This window comes from Hakea prostrata, unplaced genomic scaffold (assembly GCF_041222555.1).
Source record: "Hakea prostrata isolate BN-2017 unplaced genomic scaffold, UWA_Hpros_2 contig_5, whole genome shotgun sequence".
NCBI lineage: Eukaryota > Viridiplantae > Streptophyta > Magnoliopsida > Proteales > Proteaceae > Hakea > Hakea prostrata.
In genome coordinates, this window is record NW_028291124.1 from 83,876 (window position 1) to 94,308 (window position 10,433).

The following is a 10,433-nucleotide window of genomic DNA, read 5'->3' on the forward strand; positions in this document are numbered from 1 at the left end:
TCCACAGTCTAATGGACAATCTGAGCGGACAATTCAGACATTGGAAGACATGCTCAGATCTTGTGTGGTGGATATGGGTGGTAATTGGGATGAACACCTAGCTTTGGTTGAGTTTGCCTATAACAACAGTTATCAAGCAACAATAGGCATGGCTCCATTCAAGGCTTTGTATGGCAGTACTTGTAGGACACCTTTGTACTGGACTGAGACAGGTGAAAGAAAAGTCTTAGGTCCTGAGATGATTGAAGCTACGAGTGCTATGGTAGATATGATAAGAGAAAGGATTAAGTCTGCCCAATCACAAGACAGAAATCTTATGCTGATAAGAGAAGGACCGATTTGGAATTTCAAGTTGGAGAGAAAGTCTTTCTGAAGGTCTCACCAATGAAGGGTGTGATGAGATTCAATGTTAAGGGAAAGCTTAGCCCTTGTTACATTGGACCTTTCGAGATTTTGGAAAAGGTTGGACCTGTTGCGTATCGATTAGCATTACCTCCGCCTCTTGCTGGTGTTCACAATGTGTTTCATATTTCGATGCTCCGAAAATACATAGAGAATCCGGAACACATTTTGCAGCAAGCACCTGAAGGACTTAGTGCTGATTTGACCTATGATGAAGAACCGGCCAAAGTCTTGGATAGGAAGGACAAGCAGCTGCGGAATCGCACCATTCCTTTGGTGAAGATTCGGTGGAAGAACCATACCCCTGAAGAAGCTTCTTGGGAGAAGGAAGAAGATATGAAGGAGAAGTTTCCTTACCTCTTTGGAAGCACAGGTACGCTTTCAATTTCGGGGACGAAATTTCTTTAAGGGGGGGAGAATGTAAAACCCAGCCCTAACCTTGACCCGGAAACCTTGTTATTTGTAGGTCCGATGACCCGAAGTAAAGTAAGAAGTCAGCTTTGGGCCATCCCAGTAGAGGACTTGGTGTCTGGCTTTGAATCCATGAAAGTTGATGACGAGGTTCTATTTATGGAAACTGAATCCTGATGAAGATCTGATTAGTTGATGGACTTGGAGTGCTCTCTATCTTGGTTTGAAGGCATTTCTACCTATTAGGGAAGTCACTTGACTTGTGTGCAAAACCCCTTTAGGATTGGTTTTGATCTGGGCCTTCAATTTCCTGTTTTGGTCTTGTTGTCAAGCATTGGTCGACTGATTGGTCGATCGGGGGCCAATCGACCAATCCACTCGACCAATGAGTGTTGTCTTTGGCAATTAGGTTGTTCTTGCTCTATTTAAGTCCAATCTCGAGTCCACTTCGTATTTGCTGCCTCCAAACTCTCTCGAACGAACCAAAGACCTCTCGCAAGTCATCTCTCTTGCATCCTTGGTGTTTTCTTGACGGATCTTCGTCGAAACTCTTCTTTTTGCATCAAAAGGTATGTCTACTCTCTCTTCTTCTCCTCCATCTTTGTTTTTCTTTCCTTTTTGAGTTGAGACAAGAGAAGAGATGCTGCATTCTCTGTTGCATAACATCTCTGAACATGTTCTCATGATCATCCTAAGGATTTGAGGCTAGAACAATGATCTTAACCATGATCATTGCAAGCTTTTGAAGGAATCATGATCAAACCATGATCTAATCTTTGTTAAACTTCTGATCTGAATTCTGATCTCTTTGGATCTTCTATGTTGATCATGTTAGTAGTTAATTACTGTGTTTTCCTTCCATGATCCATAATCTATCAATTTCTAGTTGTTCTCTTCTACCATACTATGTGTTTTTCATGATGCATGGTAGTTACATATATGGTAGGTTTTATTTCCTTATTTAGATTTATGCTTCTAAGCCTTGTTCCTTGAAGATCTAAGTATGTTTTCATGATACCCTTACCTGAAGCAAAGATCTATCCTCCTATTGTTCTTGTCTTTGTTTTCTATTTCGAATTCATCAAGATCCATGGTTGATCTAATTATGGTAACTTTTTGTTTCCTAATTTGGATCTTGATATTTTGATTTGATTGGTGTTTTGAAGTCCCCTATATGTTAGAATACTACTGATGTAGTTTACCCCTTGATTAGTACCCTTTTAAACCACCAAATTCGGATTTCATATCTTAAAACTTTGTTTTTTTTAGGCTACTGTCTGCATTGGTTGACTGATTGGTCGACTGGACCAGTCGACCAATCCACTCGACCAATGAGTTCAGCAACTCCAGAATTGGTCTATGTTGGATGTTTTGGTATCTTTTCTGTTAGGGATCTTTCCTAATATGTTGTATATACTTGTTTAGGACCTTCTTCTCAAGTTTGCCGAGATCTTACTTGATTTCTTAGGATTCCTTTGCGAGTTATAAAAGGTAAGGATGGTTATTTCCTTAATTACATAGATAGCATGAATCTAGTTTCTATATTTGAATATCATAGATATGATTCCTAAATTAGATTCTTACAATGATATACTACTGTTGCATAACTTTGATTACAGTAGCATTACTTATTCATATTGAATTGATTCATGTATGATTTACTTACCAATTATATACAAGTGATTGTAATTATTGATTTCTTTCCATATATGAAGTTACCATATATGTGACGATATGAATTGATGCATGTGTATGCTTAAGTATGGTTTGGAAAGGAGAGGTGTCCTTTTGACACTTTTGTCCTTGGACTACTACGGGAATATTATGGGATGTTTCCGGAGATGCCCTCTGGACACCTTCCTAAACTGTTGGATGACATATCTAGGATTGTCTAGTAGTGTTTGGCTAGGATGTCCTGTTATGTCGACCCTAATCGGAGGGGTATTGAGACCGAACGACCCGTGGTAGCAATGGGGATTCATGGGCGCTCAAGACCGGTAACCAACCCGTGAGAGGACAGGAATCACATTGTGGGGGCCATTTATTGGTAGGGTTGCATATGGTTAGACTTGGGCTCACGGGCGCTTAAGACCGGTAACCAACCCGTGAGAGGACGTGAGAGCTTCCCGTTTACCATATGTGGATGATCAATAGGGTTGATGAGTCCGTAGTCAGGGACTATGAGGACTCTAGTGTGAAGGATACCGGAAAGGATCGTCAGGGACGAGGAATGGACGTATCTGGATCTGACTTGATGTAACTAAGTAGAAGACTTGCATTTGGCTAGGTTTTACCCTGACATGCGCCAGTACTTATACCAAATGGTTGTGAGAGAGTGTGTTGACTTAACCCCCGCCAAGGTTTGTCCCGAGGGATGAAGGACCCATTACCAATCGGCTGCTCAAGACCGGTGAAATGATCCGTGAGAGAATCCAAGATATCTTAAATGGTTGAGGATGTGAGTGGACTTTCCTAAGGAAGTACGGTGCTATGACTTAAAGCATGTCTGCCAATAGAGACCAGCATACATAGAGTTAGATTCATTCATTCATTGCTTGTCTCATATCATATTGCATTCATGATTGTTCTGGAATCCTGCCATTTATGTTATTATGGATTTTTAATCGCTTTACCGAGTTTCTTTGAAACTCATTCCTTTATTGTACAATGTTTGTTAGACTATCCCGCAGTACCGAGTACTATGACGGTCCCTATGAAGAAGCGCAAGGCGAAGAGGCATATCTCCAGGGAAGGTGATTGCGGTTACCACAATTACTCTGAAGATCCCGCGAGTGGTTATGCTCCGTACGATGCTTAGTCCGACCATTGAGTGGAAGCGTCCTTGTGCCATTTATGAGATTTACACTTACAAGGATGTTGTCTATAAAGTGGAGAACAATTTAGTTACCCAATGTACTAGCTACTGGGATTAGATTTTATTTAGTTTATTCTCTTTAGAGCTACTTTTCCGCTAGTTGTAAAGTGGTATTTTTGCCTCACTTTACTTATCTGTTTGATACTCTGATTATATCTATTATTCTGATTCATTTATGATTCATTCTTTCTTTATTGGATCTATGATTTATCTTCCGCACTCTTGTTATGATTGTTCATGATTATGTTATTGTTTATGTGGGAGGTTGATCACTCGATACCTGATCTTCGGGCTGTGGATCACACTCTTGGGTATGCCAGATAGGGTACCGGCTGGGAGGACGTGACATCCCCTATGACACCAACTAACTCGGTTCCGTATCCTTCTCTACCTAAGAATGAGAACTGTTTGTGAAATTTTATAAGTAACCGCAAGCGCACGGTATCGTGTAGCTAACGGGTCGATCTCAAGGAGATATGCCACTTATAATTCAACTTCTTAATAATAATGCAAGAGTGGAATGATTCGATTTTTGTTAACTAATTAACTAAACTAAACGATCCTAATCTATACGTCTAATGCAATAAAAATTGAAACGAAAAATAAATTAAACACAATCAATGCATAAATAAAAGACAGGAAAAAAATAATTTGCGAACAATAAAAATAAAAAGGAAAAGAAAGTAAAACCAGTTAGTATGTTAAAGCAGTCAGTAAAATTTAGTTCATAGCTAAAATGCAGATGCAACACTTGTCACACCCCACCCGCCGGTCTCGGTTACCCGCCCGACAACCCGTGGGTGCGATCCTTCACAAGATCCAAGGTTTTAGTCTATCAACAATATTTAAGACAAATAAAGATAATCAAGAGCAAAGACAATTCAATAACTGAATTAAATAAATTACAGGAGTCCAAAATACTCCAATAACAATAATAAAGGAAAGAAATAATGAATAAAATGAATAAAGGTTTCACCGGAAGTAAACAAAAAGGTTATATCAATTTCTTCCCAGTTTCCTTTTCTAAATCTAAAAAGTGTTTTTCATGGATCTCAAGGTAAGGTGTTCTCCAATTCAACTCTATTCGCCGAGCAAACTTTCTGACCACCCTCCGCCTTTGATCATCAATAGGTGCGATAAGCGCACTCCATGCAGCTACAGGAGCTCCCGCACATGCTATTTCCATCTCCCACTGACGATGCCACATCTTCTTCATACGGGATGGTTCCTTCATAGGAAACCAGTCCATCTTCCTGTAAAGTTCCTTCTTCTGTGCAGGCTAATAAACAATACAAAATAAAGACGTGAGTTCTAGAGAATTCAGTAAGAAACAATCACAATCCCATCAATTATCCAACAATGCCAAGATACGTGAATAATATGAATGAATGCAAAATATGAATGATACTATGATTTCTAACTATGCAGGTCTCTAATAGTTGACATGCTTTAAGTTATACACCAGCCCTCCTCTGGGTAAGTCTCATCACTCTGATCCGGCAAGGACGGGCTACCTCTGTAGGGATCCTGGGAAAAGGGAAAAGTCCACACCTGGCTCTCAATTCCATGGTTGGGGGTTAAGTCAACACTCTCTTACCACGACCATTGGTAATGAGTACTGGCACATGTCGGGGTTTCTAATCCGATGCAAGGTCATACTGGTTACATGTCTACATGAAGTCCAGATACATCCCCTATGGCACCAACCAACTTGGTTCAGTATCCTTCGCAACCTAGGAAAAAGAATCCTCATGGACTGGCTACCGCTGTTGAACTCCACTCCTTAACCCTATGGTCATCCACATATTATTGGGGCGGATGCTCTCATGATTCCTCACGACACCCGGTCCGATCCTTGGACATCCATGAGCCTAACCCTAACATATGCAACCCTACCATTTATATGACTAACAGTGGACCACAATGTCACCTCACTGTCATCACGGGTCACTCGGTTTCAATCCCCCTACCGAAAGGGTAGTAGCATGTGAGGTACCTAACCATGCAAATCTAGACTCTACCTAAATAATGCCATCAAGTAGTAAAGACAGGTCTGGAGACATAAGCAGGCATGTGTCCCATTCCACAGCCTTCTGATATCCCTAGCTAAGATATCCCAAAATAGATACCTCATCCATCAAAACCATATACCAACAACCATCCATACATAACATTCATAATCAACACAATATGTATATAAGTAAGACAAACATCAGTAAAGTAATATGATTTCTATATAAGACATATAAACAGCATCATATATAAAGAAATATGATTTCAAGTATACACTAGATTAACATATTATAAGTCTATTTAAGAGATATGATGAATTGTCCTTACCTGCATATAATAAGATTGTCCGTAAAATGAAATCCGATAACAATTATATGACTTTTCTTTCAAACAGTGTTTACCTATATACAGGGTTACAGTAACATATAAGTTAAATGAATCAATTTGAATCAGAACCAAAAACCATTTGGTCTCTGTTTACCAGCCGGTCGCTTAGGTTGAGCGACCGCCACTAGTGGCCGCCCCAAAACAGTGAGTTTCAATCCGAAACTCAGGCCTCTGATTACTCATTTTCAATCAGGATTTCGAGTAATCTTGACCTAAGTCTCGAATCTAACACTCCCTAAGCCAAAAAGGTGAGGGAAAACTAACCATTACCATCAATAGATTACCCATAACTCTCTCCTTGACATGATTAACCTTCTCACGAAAACAGGGTTTCGTTTACGGTTAATTCATCTCAAGTAGATTAAAAAGAGAGTTAAAAATATCCAAGGGGGTAATCACAAAGATGAGGGTATTAACCTTTAGCGGACAAAGAGAGTAAATAACAAAGGATTAATTCATTACCTCACGCCAGAGAGTCAGAGAAGGAAAGGACTGATCTTCCAAGTCACTGCCAGCACTCCAGAGTCTCTTTCGGATCTTCCCCGCAGCCGTCTAACCTCCCAAATAAGCAACCACGAATAAAGTATTCGTTAATTAGACGAGGGTTGCCTTTTATAGAAGTCAGGGGGCAAAATAGGGTAAAATTCCCGAAAACAGACCGGGCGGTCGCTCCAGGCGGTCGCTTGGTTTGATCGACCGCCACTAGCAACCGCCCCCATGTAATTTACCATACAAGGGTGTTTTTGCTAGGGGGGTGATACCCAAGGCCAACCTAGCCTTAAAGAAGAGATGGGGGAGATCTTACCTTCATTCCGGACATCTCCGAACAGCACTTGACTTCCAGAAATCCAAGATCCAACCAAAGCAGGCTCTTTAGATAAAGGATCCAGATCCATGGATTCAGGGTACGGATCATGGACTTCAATCTGGACACTCCACAAGTTCACCCGACTAGACCTTCGGGTTCTCGGACCTGGAATACGGATCTCGGGTTAGAAATATGGGGGTTGTTACAACACCACCCGTCACCAGAAGCAGAGGCATGACTGTAGGCTTGCTCCGGTTATGTGGTCCAAGATGATGAATGAATAGGTAGAAAGTAAATAACAAAAAGTAAATAACAAAGCAATAAACAAAGTAATAAAAGGAAAAGGAAGCCTTAACCAAAGAGAGGCACAACAGTAGGCATCTCTAATTAAGGATCCAGGGGAAGAGAGAACAATAAATAATGCTGAAAGTAAATCCTAAATTAAGAATATGGAGGGGTAGATAGAAGCGGGAATGGAGGGAGGAGAGAAGATTAATAAAGAAGGTTACTTACTTGCGAATTGAACAAACGATTAGAATCTCAACCAACCCTAACAACCAGATCTAGATCTAGAATGATCTAAATCTGCAATTGCTAGACCCAGAGAAAAACGAATCTAAAAAAATTGAAACTTGAACTTGAAGCTTGAACTTGAATTGCATTACATAAAAAGATTAAACCTAAACATTGAATCTAGAAATTTAAATCTCACTAATGCAAGCAAAAAAAACTAGAGAAAACCTAAATAAACTGAAGAGCAAAGAAAAAATGCTTCTACTAAGCTCTAGCACACCCTCCTTTGATGGAGTATGCTCTCCTTTTATAGAGTTTACATGAGATATGAATCACGGCTGAATTTGAATAAAACTCAGGGTTTCTATCTGACTCAACCAATTAGGGTTTTGACGTAGTAATCGCGCCAACTTAGAGAGATCAGATGCATAATTCCACCGTTGGATTCGAGGTTTAAGTAGTCCTGAAGCTCTCCTCCAAAAATCAGCACGATCGGACATCGGACGACCATTTGATGAAGGGTTTGATCAAAACTGGACAGAGCATTCAAAAACGGGATTTTTCCTCTTTTTCTTTCTGAATATAATTATTTTTCCTCTTTTTCTTTCTTTAATTAAATCCAAGATAGGAGATAAGATATTGAGGTATGCAAGGACTCTTTTCCATTTGGACTTTCTCAATAATATCTCTGTAGATTTGATTTAAAATCGCAACCGTAGATCAAATTTGCCTTCTTTATCTCTTCAATATTTCGGAGTTGGCCCATAATCACACATCTCTAGCCCATCATGCTCAAGATCAGGCCCATTTTCGCATTTGAGAATTTGAATGGACTTCTTGACGTGTAAAATAGAATGATTCAAGCCCAAAACTCTAAATATTTGCTTAAATCTTGAAAAGTCCTAAAATCTGCAAAAATAACATAAAACCCAAGGTAACTCCACTCTATGTGTATAAAATGCATGCTTTATGCCCTAAGATTTCATACATAAATGTGCTCATCAGATTCCCCTACACTTAGATTAAGCTTGTCCTCAAGCAAAAATTAAAGAAAAATACAAATGCGGGTAAAAAACTAGTGCAACAAAATAAATCCTAGCTCACTTTCGTAGGAATCACGGTTACACTTAGCATGTGCAACAGACCTTTAAACCACTAGGTTACCCCTAGAGGACGAGTTTTGTCTCGTGGATGTTTGCAGTGAATGTACATCCAAAATTCCAATTTTAGCTCAAAATAAAACATTGCAAATTCCAACTCTAACAATTGGTAAGTACTCATACAGGATCAATAGCTATGACAATTTTTCTCACCACTGATTTAAGATCCCCCACACTTGAACTTTATTACCCCTTATTGATTCTTGAGACTTAGCATATATCTTAATCAAAGACTCACCTTATATCTTTCAAGTACACCTTTCTTTTAAGCAAAACCACTCATAAAGTAAGGGGACCAAGGGCTAAGGTTTTGAAGTATTTTTGACCAAACAATTTTACCAAGGCATTGATGACACTTGTATTTATCTCTCTCTTTTCTTTTGAGTAGTGAACTCTACATTACTCTACTACGGTTGGCTTGAATGACATGGTGGAGCAAACACCAGAAACCCAAGTTACTTTGTAGCTTTGCTTTGCATATGCCCACATAGACATTGATGCGAGAGTTCTTTTCAATAATTTCCTTCCTAAGAGTTTCGATCAAGTCACCTCGATTCCTGAGTCGGAGTGCCCTGTCTAGTTCCAAGGAATTCAACTTTTACTTTCTACTTTTTTTTTTTTTTTTTGGTCATATGCCATACACAAAATTGATCTCAACTTCTAGCCAAAGAAACAAGGACCCACAAAACTCATAGATGGTCCAACTCCTTAAATTAAGGGCCTTTTATTTTTCTAGGAAAGTCCTATCTCAACATATATACAAGTTATCTTCCTCTCAATAGGGTTTTTATGTGTTCACAATGGGTACTAAAATCACTCTCATTTCACACATCATAGCAATTGAAAGAGTATGTATACTAACCAAAAGTCAAAGTTAAAATCTACAAATAAGCTATACCCCCCTACACTTAAGTAATGCAATGTCCTCAATGCATGCATGTTAAACAAGGAAGACAAATGAGGGGTATACCTTTCAGTCAAGATGTGCTTATCATGGGAAGCTTTAGTCTTATCTTCAATATCAATATATGATTGGGAATGCACTCCAAATAAGAAAAACCGTGAATCGAAAAATCATCTCTAAAGATCTCAAGAAAAACATTCACAATGTTAAAGAAAATTCTCATCATACGTTGAGGTTCTCTAGAAGGTTTTGCATCTTTCATAAGATGAATATGATGTTGTTCAATGGAAGAGTTTAGACCTTTGATATGAGTGACAAACCAACCCAATGCTTCTCTATTATCATTTAACAGTGTGATCAACTCTTCTGCTTTGTGAGAAGTTAAATTAGAGACAACAATGACATGAAGATGATTATCTTGTCCCAAGAAGCATACTTCAAATTAGAAGGCAACTCTTTCAATTCTAGCTTGGGGGGTTCAATTATTGAGGGCTTGGGAATGGAGATGGAGATGGATAGAGGTTTAATATGCTCCAAAGGTGTGTGAAAATTTAAGACTTCAGAAAAGAAAGTTTCACTATCATCATCCAACATACCCATACATTCTTGAAATTCAGAATCAAAATCAATCTCAAAATTGGTAATCACATCATTAGGAAAATCAAAAGATTCCTCAAGCATATTGATCTCTTCTTCTATTTGTGGTTGTTTCCCTATTCTGAACATATTAAACTCTACAGTTTGATTTCCAAAAGATAACCGTAAGAGGCCATTTCGACAATTGATTAATGCATTACTAGTAGCCAAAAATGGTCTTCCTAAGATTATTGGGATTTCATCCTTGATTGTAAAAGGTTTAGTATCTAGCAAAATGAAATCAACTGGAAAAATAAATTCTCCCAACATCTTCAACCATCCCTTTAGGAATCTTAACTGACCTATCTGCCAACTGAAGAGTAG